The sequence below is a fragment of the Oncorhynchus masou genome, chromosome 5 (genome assembly GCF_036934945.1).
Source record: "Oncorhynchus masou masou isolate Uvic2021 chromosome 5, UVic_Omas_1.1, whole genome shotgun sequence".
Lineage (NCBI taxonomy): Eukaryota > Metazoa > Chordata > Actinopteri > Salmoniformes > Salmonidae > Oncorhynchus > Oncorhynchus masou.
In genome coordinates, this window is record NC_088216.1 from 71,370,398 (window position 1) to 71,388,313 (window position 17,916).

The window sequence follows — 17,916 nt, forward strand, 5'->3', positions numbered from 1 at the left end:
TAGTTTGTTAACCAGACATTTGTGGAGTGGTTTAAAAATGAGTTTTAATGACTCCAACCGAAGTGTATGTTAACTTCCGACTTCAACTATATGTCTCGACCAATGTCTTGGACTAATAAAAATTTGTACGTCAGAATTTCACTGTCTCTGAATTTCACTGAATTTTGGGGACTGGAATTCTTCTCAGTGTCTGCTCCTGAATTACAATCTTCATTGAGTTATGCAGCCAGTTGCAGCAGGGACTATTTTTGTCTGTTGATGGCTATGCATACAACGCTGATAAGACCAACATCGTAAAAAGGAGAGATGGGCATTTTAACAAAACAAATAAAAAATGCAAAGAATACATTTCTCTGTGGTTCTGCACAGCTTAGAGTGTAGGACAGTAATGCAAATTGGGAGAGGTGCTGCAATCATGGAGAGAGATATGGTCTGGACACAGGCAGGCTTCAGACAGGCCTCACTCTGTCACAATCATTTGGTAGTCAAAGCATCCTCAACTTTCCTCCTCCTTTGTTCATTTACAGTTTTCATGGAAATTAGGAGAGAGTTAGAGAGAAGTGAAACCTTTCATTGCACAAGAAACACGTCCTACTGTAGCTCACTGCCTGTAACTGTCTTTTTGAAGTGGAAATGTACGAGAATTTACATGAACAACTGCTGTATAGTCCCTGTTCCTATCATGGTGATAGAGAGCATTCAAATACACAATATTCAAATAAGAACAATTCAGAGGAACTATATCTGTTGATTAATTAAGTATTCAATCTTAAATCGGAGAGATAATTTTGAGCCTTATAGCTCACTCAAAGAAAGTGAAAACAATGAAGAAGAGAGAGAGAGGATGAGGTCCTGGCTGTGTACAGCTAGGTTTGTGTGAGGAGAGGAGAGTGGTGGAGAGCGGTGGCGAGGGATGTGGCTGGTGGCACTCAGTGAGCTGCTTGTCTCTGATAAGAGGTTATCAAGATGAAAGGGGGAGGCCGGGAATTACGGGCCTAACACTGTCACCCAGCAGACACAGAGGAACACTGTCACCCAGCAGACACAGAGGAATATACAGTAGGTATTATACTAATCATAAAATGTTTATTCTATTATATTGAGCCATTTACTTTACGTTCGTATTCTTTTATTTTAATATTTCTTATTGTTGTTGAATTGTTGAGAAGGAACCTGCAAATAAGCGTTTTGTTGGACGGAGTATACCATGTGTTTCCTGTACATACAACCAATAAAACCTGAAACCCTGCAAAGCCATGTCACTCTTAATACACAAATGTACATAAGCTAAAAAACACATTTACACGCACATATACATCTCTGTCTATGCACTGGCACACACACACACACACACACACACACACACACACACACACACACACACACACACACACACACACACACACACACACACACACACACACACACACACACACACACACACACACACACACACACACACACACACACACACACACACACACACACACACACACAGAGAGAAAGAGAGAAAGATATCTGAAACTGACAAAGTGGAACCTATAATATACAGTTGAGCAGTTCTATGATATGGTTATGACATGATGATGGGGAGGGGGACAGCGGTGGCAGTCCAGTGGCCATTGGGGTCAGACCTCCAATTCCGAAGAAACAGTCTTCTGTGTATGCAGTAGTGTTATCTCTACCACACAGAGGCTGCTGAGCCATTCTCAGATACCAGTATACCCCCCCCCCCCCCACCTGTCTCTCTCTCTTTCTCTAGCTCTCTGTGCCAGAAAGAAATCTCCTGGAGAATCTACACAGTTATAACGGTAAAAAAAAATATATTACACAAATGATTTAGATTTTTATTAATTAACTGAATAATGGTCCATAACTTTTTTATGTTTGTTGTAAGTAACCAATTATAGGCTGGTACCACACCCCAACCGTCATAAAACACTGACACACCACAACATATGTGTGCAAAGAACTCTAAGCAAGGCTAATTTCAGCACTTGCTTCATCTGATACACGAGAGACAGATATGCATGTCCTACAGAGGTCCTGGAAGAGAAGAGCACAGCTTAGTAACAGATCATATTCATAGAGATTTGATTTTTATATATTTTATTCAGCAATAGGAAAATAACAAATATATGTTAACATTTTTCACTACCATCTATTGCCCTTTCTTTGTAGTTCTCCCACTAGTAAATGTTATTCTAAATATAAAAATCAGAATGACAAAGATTCCTTCTCCTGTTGCAAGTGCTTGAAATACATTAAAATACCTTTACTGTCAAATCTATCTTTCCTATTGGAAAATGTAAGATATTTCTTATTTGATACTCTGACTGCTCATTGTTTTGCATTATGATAATGAAATCAAATGTTGAACATATTTATCAAAAGTAAGATCAACTCTTGAGTGTATTAATATATGATATAAGATCTGAATTGATCATGGCATGGTGGTTATGGTGGTTAGGGTGACTATCATCACACCTTGGAACAGTGAGAGCTGATAGAACCCTTGCAGGATTCCTGAAATCCTTGAGTAGGCCCATATCAACTCGGCAAAAAAAGAAACATCCTCTCACTCTGCGTTTATTTTCACCAAACTTAACATGTGTAAATATTTGTATGAACATAACAAGATTCAACAACTGAGACATAAACTGAACAAGTTCCACAGACATGTGACTAACAGAAATTGAATAATATGTCCCTGAACAAAGGGGGGTCAAAATCAAAAGTAACAGTCAGTAACTGGTGTGGCCACCAGCTGCATTAAGTACTGCAGTGCTTCTCCTCCTCATGAACTGCACCAGATTTGCCAGTTATTTTTGTGAGATGTTAGCTCACTCTTCCACCAAGGCACCTGCAAGTTCTCTGACATTTCTGGAGGGAATGGCCCTAGCATGCTCAAAGGGAATTGAGATCCGGGCTCTTTGCTGGCCATGATAGAACACTGACATTCCTGTCTTGCAGGTAATCACGCAAACGAGCAGAACGAGCAGTATGGCTGGTGGCATTGTCATGCTGGAGGGTCATGTCAGGAAGGGTACCACATGAGGGAGGAGGATGTCTTCCCTGTAACGCACAGCGTTGAGATTGCCTGCAATGACAACAAGCTCAGTCCGATGAAGCTGTGACACACCGCCCCCAACCCTTGACGGACCCTCCACCTCCAAATCGATCCCGCTCCAGAGTACAGGCCTCGGTGTAAACTCTCATTCATTCCACGATAAACACGAATCCGACCATCACCCCTGGTGAGACAAAACCGTGACTTGTCAGTGAAGAGCACTTTTTGCCAGTCCTGTCTGGCTCAGTGACGGTAGGCTTGTGCCCATAGGCAACATTGTTGCCAGTGATGTCTGGTGAGGAGCTGCCTTACAACAGGCCTACAAGCCCTCAGTCCAGCCTCTCTCAGCCTATTGCGGACAGTCTGAGCACTGATGGAGGGATTGTGCATTCCTGGTGTAACTCGGGCAGTTGTTGTTGCCATCCTGTACTTGTCTCACAGGTGTGATGTTCGGATGTACCGATCCTGTGCAGGTGTTGTTACACATGGTCTGCCACTGCGAGGACAATCAGCTGTCCATCCTGTCTCCGTGTAGCGCTGTTTTAGGCGTCTCACAGTACAGACATTGCAATTTATTGCCCTGGCCACATCTGCAGTCCTCATGCCTCCTTGCAGCGTGCCTAAGGCACGTTCACTCAGATGAGCAGGGACCCTGTGTTTTTCAGAGTCAGTAGAAAGGCCTCTTTAGTGTCCTAAATTTTCATAACTGTGACCTTAATTACCTATCATCTGTAAGCTGTTAGTGTCTTAATGACCGTTCCACAGGTGCATGTTCATTAATTGTTTATGGTTCATTTGCACAAGCATGGGAAACAGTGTTTAAACCCTTTACAGTGAAGATCTGTGAAGTTATTTGTATTTTACGAATTGTCTTTGAAAGACAGGGTCCTGAAAAAGGGACGTTTATTTTTTTGCTGAGTTTATAACATCATATGACCACCCTCTGGTGGTGGAAATGTTTCAGTAGCCGAGGTTCATTCATTTTAAACGGAGTGTCTTCATTCAATGGGAATAATAAGATCACTTTCAAATAATTGGCTCAGTTGTTGAGGGACTTTCCAAGACGAGCTGGTAGGGGATTGTGTGCACTGCAGTGAATGGAATATTGAAATCTCAGGAAATCTCAGGAATCTCAGGAATGTACTATAGCTTATAGCTCAGGAATGTGTTTTATAGCTTATTTTTCAAGAAACTTGGCACAAATTGTTCAAATCAATAACCAGCTGAATAAATTAAGAACATTTATCTGGACAAAAAAGGAGGATTGTGTTTCGAACAAGGAAAAATAATATGTTGGAATATATTTAAATAAAATATAAATATCAAATCAAATCAAATTTATTTATATAGCCCTTCGTACATCAGCTGATATCTCAAAGTGCTGTACAGAAACCCAGCCTAAAACCCCAAACAGCAAGCAATGCCGGTGTAGAAGCACGGTGGTTAGGAAAAACTCCCTAGAAAGGCCAAAACCTAGGAAGAAACCTAGAGAGGAACTAGGCTTGTGGGGTAGCCAGTCCTCTTCTGGCTGTGCCGGGTAGAGATTATAACAGAACATGGCCAAGATGTTCAAATGTTCATAAATGACCAGCATGGTCGAATAATAATAAGGCAGAACAGTTGAAACTGGAGAGATTAGATTCACACAGGACACCAAATTGGACAGGAGAAGTACTCCAGATATAACAAACTGACCCCATATATTTAAATATATTAGGAAAGTGTATTTAGCAAATATATAAATAAATAAAATGTATGTACATACATTTGTAAAATACACACTCACTGACTCAATCTCATAGAAAATCTGTGGGCAGAACTGAAAAAACATGTGCGAGCAAGGAGGTCTACACACCTGACTCAGTTACACCAGCTCTGTCAGGAGGAATGGGTGAAAATTCATCCAACTTATTGTGGGAAGCTTGTGGAAGCCTGCCCGAAAGTTTTGACCCATGTTAAACAATTTAAAGGCAATGCTACCAAATACTATTTGAGTGTATGTAAACTTCTGACCCACTGGGAATGTGATGAAAGAAATAAAAGCTGAAATAAATCCTTCTCTCTACTATTATTCTGACATTTCACATTCTTAAAATAAAGTGGTGATCCTAACTGACCGAAAACAGGGAATTTTTACTAGGATTAAATGTGAAAACTGAGTCTTTGGCTGAGGTGTATGTAAACTTCCGACTTCAACTGTACATAAATACACGTACATCCATGCTGTTAAAATACACTGAGTGTACAAAACATTAGGAACACCTTCCTAATATTGAGTTGCACCCCTTTTTGTCCTCGGAACAGCCTCAATTAATCCGGGCATGGAATCTACAAAGTTTCGAAAGCATTCCACAGGGATCCTGGCCCATGGTGACTCCAATGCTTCCCACAGTTGTGTCAAGTTGGCTGGATGTCCTTTGGGTGCTGGACCATTCTTGATACACACTGGAAACTGTTGAGCTTGAAAAACCCAGCAGCGTTGCAGTTCTTGACACACTCAAACCAGTGCATCTGGAACCTACTAACATACCCCGTTCAAAGGCACTTAAATCTTTTGTCTTGCCCATTCACCCTCTGAATGGCACACATACACAATCCATGTATGAATTGTCTCAAGGCTTAAAAATTCTTCTTTAACCTGTCCTCCCCTTCATCTACACTAATTGAAATGGTGACGTCAATAAGGGATCATAGCGTTCACCTAGATTCACCTGGTCAGTCTATGTCATGGAAAGAGCAGATGTTTCTAACTCATGACGTAATTGGACAAACCTAAGCCTCATTTGAAAATAATACTCATCGGCAATTCTGGGTAAGCCCGAAAAATGATATTAGGCAATACTGGCCAATGTTATTACTTTTCATTATTTATAGGTATTTCAAAGATGGCGTAGCAGTCGGGTGTCTGTTTTGTTTGTCTTGTCCCGTCCCGTGTATATATCATTTTCTTTGTATATATTTCGTAAATATTTTTTCGGTTTTTAATCTTAATTTCCATCAACGGACTGAACATACTCTCCTGCAACCCGCCTTACCCAATGTTGTATGGATCTGCTATTTTTTTATACTTCAGAACCGGAATCCTCATCAGAAGCTAGCCAGCTAACTAGCTACTAGCTAGTAGTCAGTTAGCCACTGCTAGCGGTCATCACTGTTATCAGCCAGCCTCAGCCCGGTCAATTCCTGCCAGTCTGCACAACGCGAAATCAACCCAGAGCATATTGGACTCCTTTTTCTCCACCAAATCTCCGGATTACTACTGCAAGCTTTGCACCTTTACTCCGGATCATCGTAGCTAGCTTGCTGCTATCCGAGTGGCTATTCCTGGCTAAAGTCTCTGTCCCGAAGCAAGCATCAGTTAGCTGGAGCTAGCCTCGAGCTAGACCCATCTCCCGGCTAGCCCGAAGAGATCCATCAGACAATTCCTGGGTTTCAATACATCTTTTGCCAATTGGCCTGGACCATTAGCTGCCAACACGGAGCCCCGCAGATCCATCACGACTGGTCTGCCGACGTAATCCGTCCAAGGAGGTTTCAACAGGCTCTTCCGTTGCGACGTCCCCCTGAGGCCCAACTGCTAGCCTGCTATCCCGGCCTGATAGCTGTCTGAATTGCCGTGTCTCCAACTCACCGAGCTACTCACTGGACCCAATGATCACTTGGCTACAAATGCCTCTCCCTAATGTCAATATGCCTTGTCTATTGCTGTTTGGTTAGGTATTTTTGTCTGATTTCACTGTAGAACCTCCAGCCCTGTTCAGTATGCCTTAGCTAGCCCTTTTGTTCCACCCCCCCACACATGTGGTGCCCTCACCTGGCTTAAATGGTGCCTCTAGAGACCAAACCTCTCTCATCATCACTCAATGTCTAGGTTTACCTCCACTGTACTTACATCCTACAATATCCTTGTCTGTACATTATGCCTTGAATATATTCTTCCACACCCAGAAATCTGCTCCTTTAACTCTCTGTTCCCAATGCACTAGATGACCAGTTCTTATAGCCTTTAGCCATATTCTTATCCTACTCCTCCTCTGTTCCTATGGTGATGTAGAGGTTAACCCAGGCCCTGCAGCCCCCAGCATCACTCCCATTCCTCAGATGCTCTCATTTGTTGACTTCTGTAACCGTAAAAGCCTTGGTTTCATGCATGTTAACATTAGAAACCTCCTCTCTGAGTTTGTTTTATTCACTGCTTGAGCACACTCTGCCAACCCAGATGTCCTAGCCATGTCTGAATCCTGTCTCAGGAAGGCCACCTAATATCCTGAAATTTCCATCCCTAACTATAGCATTTTCCAACAAGATAGAATTGCCAAAGGGGCAGAGTTGCAATCCACTGCAGAGATAGCCTGCAAAGTTCTGTCAAACTATCCAGGTCTGTGCCCAAACAATTAGAGCTTCTACTTTTAAAAATCCACCTTTCCAGAAAGAAGTCTCTCACCATTGCCAGTTGTTATAGACCCCCTTCAGCCCCCAGCTGTGCCCTGGACACCATATGTGAATTGATCGCCCCATCTATCGTCAGAGCTCACACTGTTTGGTTACCTAAACTGGGACATGCTTAACACCGTGGCTGTCCTACAATCTAAGCGAGATGCCCTCAATCTCATACAAATTATCAAGGAACCTACCAGGTACAACCCTAAATCCGTAACCATGGGCACCCTCTTAGATATCATCCTGACCAACTTTCCCTCCAAATACACCTCTGCTGTCTTCAACCAGGATCTCAGCGATCCCTGCCTCAACGAATGTGTGCGTAATGGGTCCACGGTCAAACGACCACCCCTCATCACTGACAAACGCTCCCTCAAACACTTCAGCGAGCACGCCTTTCTAATCGACCTGGCCCGAGTATCCTGGAAGGATATTGACTTCATCCCATCAGTAGAGGATGCCTGGTTGCTTTTTAAAACTGCTTTCCTCACCATTTTAAATAAGCATGCCCCATTAAAAAAAATGTAGAACTAAGAACAGATATAGCCCTTGGTTCACCCCAGACTTGATTGCCCTTGACCAGGCACAAAAACATCCTGTGGTGTTCTGCATTAGCATCAAATATCCCCTGCGATAGGCAACTTTTCAGAGAAGTCAGGAACCAATATACTCAGTCAGTTAGGAAAGCTAAGGCTAGCTTTTTCAAATAGAAATTTGATTCCTGCAGCACTAATTCCAAAACGTTTTGGGACACTGTAAAGTCCATGGAGAATAAGAGCACCTCATCCCAGCTGCCCACTGTACTGAGGATAGGAAACACTATCACCACCGATAAATGTATGATAATTGATAATTTCAATAAGCATTTATCTACGGCTGGCCATGGCTACCCCTACCCTGGCCAACATCTCAACACCCCCTGTAGAAACCTGCGCAACCCCCCCCCCCGCTTCTCCTTCACCCAAATCCAGACAACTGGTGTTCTGAAAGAGCTGCAAAATCTGGTTCCCTACAAATCAGCCGGGCTAAACAATCTGGACCCTCCCTTTCTAAAATTATCCACAGAAATTGTTGCATCCCCTAGTACTAGCCTGTTCAAACTCTTTCGTATCGTCTGTGGTCCCCAAAGATTGGAAAGCTGCCATGGTCATCCTCCTCTTCAAAGGGGTGACATTTTAGACCCAAACTGTTATAGACCTATATTCATCCTACCCTGTCTTTCGAAAGCCAAGTTAACAAACAGATCACCCACCATTTCGAATCCCACCGTACCTTCTCCGCTATGCAATCTGGTTTCAGAGCAGGTCATGGGTGCACGTCAGCCACGCTCAAGGTCCTAAACGACATCATAACAGCCATCGATAAGAGACATTACTGTGCAGCCGTATTCATCGACCTGGCCAAGGCTTTCGACTCTGAGATCTTTGTGGGCTATACTCAGCCTTGTCTCAGGATGGTAAGTTGGTGGTTGAAGATATCCCTCTAGTGGTGTGGGGGCTGTGCTTTGGCAAAGTGGGTGGGGTTATATCCTTCCTGTTTGGCCCTGTCCGGGGGTGTCCTCGGATGGGGCCACAGTGTCTCCTGACCCCTCCTGTCTCAGGTTCCAGTATTTATGCTGCAGTAGTTTATGTGTCGGGGGGCTAGGGTCAGTTTGTTATATCTGGAGTACTTCTCCTGTCCTATTCGGTGTCCTGTGTGAATCTACGTGTGCGTTCTCTAATTCTCTCCTTCTCTCTTTCTTTCTCTCTCTTTGAGGACCTGAGCCCTAGGACCATGCCCCAAGACTACCTGACATGATGACTCCTTGCTGTCCCCAGTCCACCTGGCCGTGCTGCTGCTCCAGTTTCAACTGTTCTGCCTTATTATTTTTCGACCATGCTGGTAATTTATGAACATTTGAACATCTTGGCCATGTTCTGTTATAATCTCTACCCGGCACAGCCAGAAGAGGACTGGCCTCCCCACATAGCCTGGTTCCTCTCTAGGTTTCTTCCTAGGTTTTGGCCTTTCTAGGGAGTTTTTCCTAACCACCGTGCTTCTACACCTGCATTGCTTGCTGTTTGGGGTTTTAGGCTGGGTTTCTGTACAGCACTTTGAGATATCAGCTGATGTACGAAGGGCTATATAAATAAATTTTGATTTGATTTGATTTGTCAATCACAACATTCTTATTGGCAGACTCGACAGCCTTGGTTTCTCAAATGATTGCCCCGCCTGGTTTACCAACTACTTCTCTGATAGAGTCCAGTGTGTCAAATCGGAGGGCTTGTTGTCCGGATCTCTGGCTGTCTCTATGGGGGTGCCACAGGGTTCAATCCTCAGGCCGACTCTCTTCTCTATACACATCAATGATGTTGCTCTTGCTGCTGGTGAGTCTCTGATCCACCTCTACGCAGGTGACACCATTCTGTATACTTCTGGCCCCTCTTTGGACACTGTGTTAACTAACCTCCAGACGATCTTCAATGCCATACAACTCTCCTTCAGTGGCCTCCAACTGCTCTTAAACGCAGGGAAAACAAAATGCATGCTATTCAACCGATCACTGCCCGTACCTGCTCACCTGTCCAGCATCATTACTCTGGACGGCTCTGACTTAGAATACGTGGACAACTACAAATACCTAGGTGTCTGGTTAGACTGTAAACTCTCCTTCCAGACTCACATTATGCATCTCTAATCCAAAATTAAATCTAGAATTGGCTTCCTATATCGCAACAAAGCATCCTTCACTCATGCTGCCAAACATACCCGCATAAAACTGACCATCCTACCGATCCTCGACTTCGGTGTTGTCATCTATAAAATAGCCTCCAACACTCTACTCAACAAACTGGATGCAGTCTATCACAGTGCCATCTGTTTTGTCACCAAAGCCCCATACAATACCCACCATTGCGACCTGTACGCTGTCGTTGGTTGGCCCTTGCTTCATACGCGTCGCCAAACCCACTGGCTACAGGTTATCTACAAGTCTCTGCTAGGTAAAGCCCCGCCTTATCTCAGCTCACTGGACACCATAGCAGCACCCACTCGTAGCACGTGTTCCAGCAGGTATATCTCACTGGTCACCCCCAAAGCCAATTCCTCCTTTGGTCATCTTTCCTTCCAGTTGTCTGCTGCCAATGACTGGAACGAACTGCAAATATCTCTGAAGCTGGAGACTCATATCTCCCTCACTAGCTTTAAACACCAGCTGTCAGAGCAGCTCACAGATCATTGCACCTGAACATAGCCCATCTATAAACAGCCCATCCATTCACCTACCTCATCCCCATACAGTATTTATTTATTTATTTATCTTGTTCCTTTGCACCCCAGTATCTCTACTTGCACATTCATCTTCTGCACATCTACCATTTAAGTGTTTATTTGCTATATTGTAATTACTTCACCACCATGGCCTATTTATTGCCTTAACTCCCTTATCTTACCTCATTTGCACTCCATGGTTCTACTATTTATGTTTGCCTTAACTCCCTTTATCTTACAGTTGCAAATGAGAACTTGTTCTATTATATTTTATAAAATGTGATAGTTGATATTGATAGTAAGAATGAGGTTAATAGAGGGTCATTTTGGACATTAAATTGTCCACATCAGGAACAAGATCAATACATTGATTAAGAAGGCTGATTTAGTTATTGGAGTTAGTTATTGGCCTTACTCCAGACTCTCTGGAGGTCATGACAAAGCAGAGAACCAGACAGAAACAGGATATCTGTAAAGTACTTCCAATGACCAAAATGCAAAGTGCTCAACAGAAAGATTTATTCCAATAGTTTATTTTTTTGTTTTCTATGACCCTTGAGGGGAAAAAATCTGCCTATATTTTCATAGTTATTTTTCTGCAAAATCAGGAATTATTCCTTTTGTTTCCCCAGAAAACTGGACACGGACAACAATTTCTGATGATCCAAACAGGCTTGTTCTTGTGTCAGGAAACCATCACAACAGATCAAAGACGTTTTACCAAATTCGTAGTTACTGCATTTTGCCTTTGTAGGGCAGTCTTGCTAAAGTCATATACAGTGCCTTCGGAAAGTATTCAGACCCCTTGACTTTTCCCACATTTAGTTAGGTTATAGTCTTATCCTAAAATTAATTCAATTGTTTCCCCCCTTCATCAATCTACACACAATACCCTGCTAAAAATAACAAAGAAAAAACAGGATTTTAGAAATGTTTGCTAATTTCTCAAATTAAATATCACATTTACATAAGTATTCAGACCCTTTACTCAGTACTTTGTTGAAGCACCTTTGGCAGCGATTACAGCATCAAGTTTTCTTGGGTTTGACGCTACAAGCTTGGAACACCTGTATTTGGAGAGTTACTCCCATTAATCTCTGCAGATCCTCTCAAACTCTGTCAGGTTGGATGGGGAGCATCGCTGCACAGTAGTTTTCAGGTCTCTCCAGAGATGTTAGATTGGGTTCAAGTCCGGGCTGTGGCTGGGTCACTCAAGGACATTCAGAGACTTTTCCGATGCCACTCCTGTGTTGTCTTGGCTGTGTGCTTAGGGTCGTTGTCCTGTTAGAAGGTGAACCTTCGCCCCAGTCTGAGGTCCTGAGCGCCTGGAGCAGGTTTTCATTAAGGATCTCTCTATACTTTGCTCCGTTCATCTATCCCTCAATCCTAGGCTCCCAGTCCCTGCTACTGAAAAACATCCCCACAGCATGATGCTGCCACCACCATGCGTCACCGTAGGGATGGTACCAGGTTTCCTCCAGACGTGACGCTTGGCATTCAGGCCAAATAGTTCAATCTTGGTTTCATCAGAGCAAAGAATCTTATTTCTCATGGTATGAGAGCCTTTAGGTGCCTCCAAGCGGGCTGTCATGTGCTTTTTACTGAGAAGTGGCTTTCGTATGGCCACTCTACCATAAAGGCCTGATTGTTGGAGTTCTGTAGAGATGGTTGTCCTTCTGGAAGGTTCTCCCATCTCCTCAGGGGAATTTTAGAGCTCTGTCAGAGTGGCCAGTGGGTTCTTGGTCACCTCTCTGACCAAGGCCCTTCTGTCCTAATTGCTCAGTTTGGCCAGGCAGCCAGCTCTAGGAAGAGTCTTAGTGGTTCCAAACTTCTTCCATTTAATAATGATGGAGGCAACTGTGTTCTTGGGGACCTTCAATTCTGCAAACATTTTTTGGTACCCTTTCCCAGATCTGTGCCTCGACACAATCCTGTCTCAAAGCTTTACGGACAATTCCTTTGACCTCATGGCTTTTTTTTGTGTGGGACGCTATATAGACTGGTGTGTGCCTTTCCAAATCATGTCCAATCAATTGAATTTACCACAGGTGGACTCCAATCAAGTTGTAGAAACATCTCAAGGATGATCATAGGAAACAGGATGCACTTGAACTCAATTTCGAGTCTCATGACAAAGGGTCTGAATACTTATGTAAATAAGGTATTTCTGTTTTCCATTTTTAATGAATGTGCAAAAATGTCTAAAAACCTGTTTCCGCTTCGTCCTTGTGAGGTACTGTGTGTAGTTTGATGAAGAACATGTTTTATTTAATCCATTTTAGAATAAGGCTGTAACGTAGCAAAATGTGGAAAAGGGGAAGGGGTTTGAATAATTAACGAATACACTGTACACTTAGCAGTACTTTCTTAGCTATGGTATACATATCTCCCTGGCATATTACATAATTTATACAGCAGCATACTATACATGTTTGGACTCACGTTGTTGGGCTGTGCTCACTTGAACAAGATGGAGGAGCGGCGGCATTCTCTGGCATTCTCTGGATTTATGGTGCTTTCAAGACAAATAGGAACTCTGGAAAAAAATCAGATTTGAATCACCTTCAGGTTGGCGCTCTAGAAAGAGGCGGGAGTTCCCAACTTGGAAATCCAAGTTGGATGACTGTTCAAAACATATTTTCCTAGTCAGAGATAATTCTTTTCTGATTTCCCAGTTGTCTTGAACTCACTGAAGTCTGAGATTTTCCAGTTCCGAGTTTCCAGTTGTTTTGAATGCGGCAGAAGTCTTGCTGAATTGACAGCATTAATATTGAATATTTATCCTTTTAAGCATGGAAAAGAGAACCTTAAACCCAGACTTAGTCCACACATCCACTCCACTGAATAGCAGGCGGGTGATTGCTTTGCAATGCTTGCAGGTTGCCACTGATTCCTTGCAAACCCCTCATTTTTGAATTTGCGATTTCCAGCTCGTTGTTAATGTTTATGTCCAATGGCCGATGATCACAAATACGTTTTTATCGATAATTTCTCTTCATATGACAAGGATTGAAAAAGATATGCCACTAGATTGTCGACTTGATTCATGATGATGACTGCTGGCTTGCTAGCTAAGATTTTTAAAGTATGATCAAAATCAAATCAAATTTTATTGGTCACTTACACATGGTAAACAGATGTTAATGCGAGTGTAGCAAAATGTTTGTGCTTCTAGTTGCAACAGTGTAGCAATATCTAACAAAGGATCTAACAATTCCCAACAACTACCTAATAAATACAAATCTAACAAGTAATCCAACAATTCCCCGAAAACTACCTAATACAAATCTAAAGGGGTGAATGAGAGTATGTACATATAAATATATGGATGAGTGATGGCCGAGCAGCATAGGCAAGGTGCAGTAGATGGTATAAAATACAGTATATACATGTGATATGAGTAATGTAAGATATGTAAACATGATTAAAGTGGCATTATTTAAAGTGGCATTGTTTAAAGTGACTAGTGATCCATTTATTAAAGTGTCGCTGTTTAGCAGTCTGATGACCTTGGGATAGAAGCTGTTTCTCAATCTCTCGGTCCCAGCTTTGATGCACCTGTACTGACCTCGCCTTCTGGATGATAGCGGTGTGAACAGGCAGTGGCTCGGCTGGTTGTTGTCCTTGATGATCTTTTTGGCCTTCCTGTGACATTGGGCGCTGTAGGTGTCATGGATGGCAGGTAGTTTGCCCCCGGTGATGCGTTGTAGAGACCGCACCACCCTCTGGAGAGCCTTGCGGTTAAGGGTGTTGCAGTTGCCTTACCAGACTGTGATACAGCCCGACAGGATGGTCTCGATTGTGCATCTGTTAAAGTTTGTCAGGGTTTTTGGTGACAAGCCAAATTTCTTCAGCCTCCTGAGGATGAAGAGGCGCTGTTGTGCCGTCTTCACCACACTGTCTGTGTGGGTGGACCATTTCAGTTTGTCTGTGATGTGTATGCCCAGGAACTTAAAACTTTCCACCTTCTCCACTGCTGATCAGTTGATGTGGATAGGGCGGTGCTCCTCTGCTGTTTCCTGAAGTCCACGATCATCTTCTTTGTTTTGTTGACGGTGAGTGAGAAGTTGTTTTCCTGACACCACACTCCGAGTGCCCTCACCTCCTCCCTGTAGGCTGTCTCGTCATTGTTGGTGATTGTCTGCAAACTTGATAACTGAGTTGGAGGCGTGCATGGCCATGCAGTCGTGGGTGAACAGGGAGCATGAGAGGGCTGAGCACACACCCTTGTGGGGCCCCAGGGTTGAGGGTCAGTCAGTGAAGTGGAGATGTTGTTTCCTACATTCACCACCTGGAGGCGGCCCGTCAGGAAGTCCAGGATCCAATTGTACAGGGAGGGGTTGAGACCCAGGGCCTCCAGCTTGGTGATGAGCTTGGAGGGTACTATGGTGTTGAATGCTGAGCTGTAGTCAATGAACAGCATTCTTACATAGGTATTCTTTTTGTCCAGATGGGATAGGGCAGTGTGCCATGTGATGGTTTCATCTGTGGACCTGTTGGGGTGGTATGCAAACTGAAGTGGGTCTAGGGTGGCCGTTAAGGTGGAGGTTATATGATCCTTTACTCGTCTCTCAAAGCACTTCATGATGACAGAAGTGAGTGTTATGGGGCAGTAGTCATTTAGTTCAGTTATCTTTGCCTTATTGGGTAAAGGAACAATGGTAGACATTATGAAGCATATGGGGACAACAGACTGGGATAGGGAGAGATTGAATATGTCTGTAAACGCACCAGCCAGCTGGTCTGTGCATACTCTGAGGATGCGGCTAGGGATGCCGATTGAGCCAGCAGTTTTGCGAGTGTTAACATGTTTAAATATTTTACTCACATCAGCCACTGAGAAGGGGGGGGGCAGTCTTTGTTAGCGAGCGGTGACGGTGGCACTGTGCTATCCTCAAAGCGGGCAAAGAAGGTGCTTAGTTTGTCTGGAAGCATGTCGACGTGGCTGTTTTTGTAGTCCATGATTTCCTGTAGACCCTGCCACATACGTCTCGTGTCTGAGCCGTTGAATTGCGACTCCACCTTGTCCATGTACCGGCATTTTGCTTGTCTGATTGCCTTGCAAAGGGAATAACTACACTGTTTATATTCAGCCATATCACCAGACCTCTTTCTATGGTTAACATGACATGACCATTCCAATCAAAGCTATGGTAGATATAATGTGATTTGACGTGATTTTAACTGTGGGCACTTCTCTATGGCAGCACCCAAGGGGCTAGACTTTTTTAGCCAGTTTCATCATAATGCTTGATGGTTTTTGCAACTGCACTTGAAGAAACTTCCAAACTTCTAGAAATGTTCCGGATTGACTGACCTTCATGTCTTAAAGTAATGATGGACTGTTGTTTCTCTTTGCTTATTTGAGAAGTTCTTGCCATAATATGGACTTGGTCTTTTACCAAATAGGGCTATATTCTGTATACCACCCCTACCTTGTCAAAACACAACTGGCTCAAACGCATTAAGAAGGAAATCAATTCCACAAATGAACTTTTAACAACAACACCTGTAAATTGTAATGCATTCCAGGCGACTACCTCATGAAGAGAAAGCCAAGAATGTGCAAAGCAGTTATCAAGGCAAAGGGTGGCTACTTAGAAGAATCGCAAATCTCAAATATATCTTGATTTGTTTAACATTTTTTTGGTTACTACATGATTACATACGTGTTATTTCATAGTTTTGATGTCTTCGCTATTATTCTACAATGTAGAAAATATTAAAAATAAAGAAAAACCATTGAATTAGTAGGTGTGTCCAAACATTTGACTGATAATGGGTGTGTATATACAGTCAAAGTCAGAAGTTTACATACACCTTAGCCAAATGTGATTCTTCGCCCCTCTCATTTTCACAATCTGTCATCCAGTAACTTATTTATAAACTGTGAATGTGAAGAGCACCAAATAATACAATCTCTTTTTCTGTGGCATCACAGAATAATGTAATGATACTAACTCCGCCTAGACATTTTGAGAATATTTTACACAACTGATATACAGTTGAAGTCGGGAGTTTACATACACCATAGCCAAACACATTTAAACTCAGTTTTTCACAATTCCTGACATTTAAGTAAAAATTCCATGTCTTAGGTCAATTAGGATCACCACTTTATTTTAAGAATGTGAAATGTCAGAATAATAGTTGAGATAATGATTTATTTCAGCTTTAATTTCTTTCCTCCCAGAGGGTCAGAAGTTTACATACACTCAATTAGTATTTGGTTGCATTGCCTTTAAATTGTTTAACTTGGGACAAACGTTTCTGGTAGCCTTCCACAAGCTTCCCACAATAAGTTGGGTGAATTTGGCCCATTCCTCCTGACAGAGCTGGTGTAGCTGAGTCAGGTGTGCAGGCCTTCTTGCTCGAACACGCTTTTCAGTTCTGCCCACAAACCTTCGATAGGAATTGAGGTCAGGGCTTTGTGATGGCCATTCCAATACCTTGACTTTGTTGTCCTTAAGCCATTTTACCACAACTTTGGAAGTATGCTTGGGGTCATTGTCCATTTGGAAGACCCATTTGCGATCAAGCGTTAACTTCCTGACTGATGTCTTGAGATGTTGCTTCAACATATCAACATAACTTCCCCTCCTCATGATGCCATCTATTTTGTGAAATGCACCAGTCTCTCCTGCAGCAAAGCAACCCCACAACATGCTGCCACCCCTGTGCTTCACGGTTGGGATGGTGTTCTTTGGCTTGCAAGCATCCCCCTTTTACCTCCAAACGTAACGATGGTCATTATGGCCAAACAGTTCTATTTTTGTTTCATCAGACCAGAGGACATTTCTCCAAAAAGTACAATCTTTGTCCCCATGTGCAGTTGCAAACCGTAGTCTGGCTTTTTTATGGCGGTTTTGGAGCAGTGGCTTCTTACTTGCTGAGCAGCCTTTCAGGTTATGTCGATATAGGACTTGTTTTACTGTGGAAATAGATAGTTTCGTACCCGTTTCCTCCAGCATCTTCACAAGGTCTGTTGCTGTTGTTCTGGGATTGATTTGCACTTTTCGCACCAATGTACATTCATCTCTAAGAGACAGAACGCGTCTCCTTCCTGAGCGGTATGACAGCTGCGTGGTCCCATGGTGTTTATACTTGCGTACTATTGTTTGTACAGATGAATGTGGTACCTTCAGGCATTTGGA

General features: G+C 43.0%; 1 long non-coding RNA gene across 1 annotated transcript; it reads left to right on the forward strand.

Annotated features, from left to right (window-relative positions):
- Window positions 1–890: 890 nt before the first annotated feature.
- On the forward strand, window positions 891–10,939 carry LOC135540193 (uncharacterized). The gene is made up of 3 exons (XR_010455723.1): window positions 891–1,059; window positions 1,763–8,966; window positions 9,266–10,939. It is a non-coding gene; the product is annotated as an uncharacterized LOC135540193 (long non-coding RNA).
- Window positions 10,940–17,916: the final 6,977 nt, after the last annotated feature.